This window comes from Penaeus monodon, chromosome 23 (assembly GCF_015228065.2).
Source record: "Penaeus monodon isolate SGIC_2016 chromosome 23, NSTDA_Pmon_1, whole genome shotgun sequence".
Classification (NCBI taxonomy): Eukaryota; Metazoa; Arthropoda; class Malacostraca; order Decapoda; family Penaeidae; genus Penaeus; species Penaeus monodon.
In genome coordinates, this window is record NC_051408.1 from 10215752 (window position 1) to 10216433 (window position 682).

The following is a 682-nucleotide window of genomic DNA, read 5'->3' on the forward strand; positions in this document are numbered from 1 at the left end:
GGGTGAGAGGGGAGATTAGAAGAATAAAAGAAATGTCTCAAGGCGAGCAAACCCAACTCCTGAGGGGAGAGAGAAACGCAAGACTAAATAGACGGAATGAAGAAAGAGACGAAAAGAAAGTGGAAAATGGCGATACAGAAAGAGAGAGAGAATAATACGGGGGGATAAAGAAACAGAATAAAGGTTAAATAGATAAAAAGAATGAAAGCGAGGAAGAACGATGAAAAGAGAAGACACAAACAGATACTGTGCATGAATATAAATAAAAAAGAAGATGGAGGAACAGAATAGAAAGATAAATGAACGAGAAATCCAGGGAGAGGAATAGAGTCAGAGAGATCGCCAGGCAGACGAGAAGACAAAGGGGCAAGATCGTACAGCAAATATTTGCAAAGGATTTTAGCTCAGGCTGTCCACACTCGGGGATACGTGTATATCCCAAGTGTATTTATACAGCTTCGACTTGTATTAAAAGACTGTAGCTCCGTGTTTTGACAGCAGCAAAATCTCTCTCCTTTCACTCCCCCCCCCCCCTTTCCTTCCTGGCCAAAAGCAATCATGGCCTCCCGGGCGCTTGGAAACCATTTCCTTTCCCTCTGCCACCCGCTCGAGTGTCTTGCCCCCGTGCCAACAGTATCTTAATGCCCGGGTTTTATGATTTCCTCTGCCATTTTCATCCTAA

The 682-nt window shown here is 44.0% G+C and overlaps 1 protein-coding gene across 1 annotated transcript in view; it reads right to left on the reverse strand.

Moving 5' to 3' along the window:
- LOC119587791 (KH domain-containing, RNA-binding, signal transduction-associated protein 2-like) overlaps positions 1–682 on the reverse strand; it is a gene marked incomplete at both ends in the record, with an annotated part of 9146 nt that overhangs the window by 561 nt on the left and 7903 nt on the right.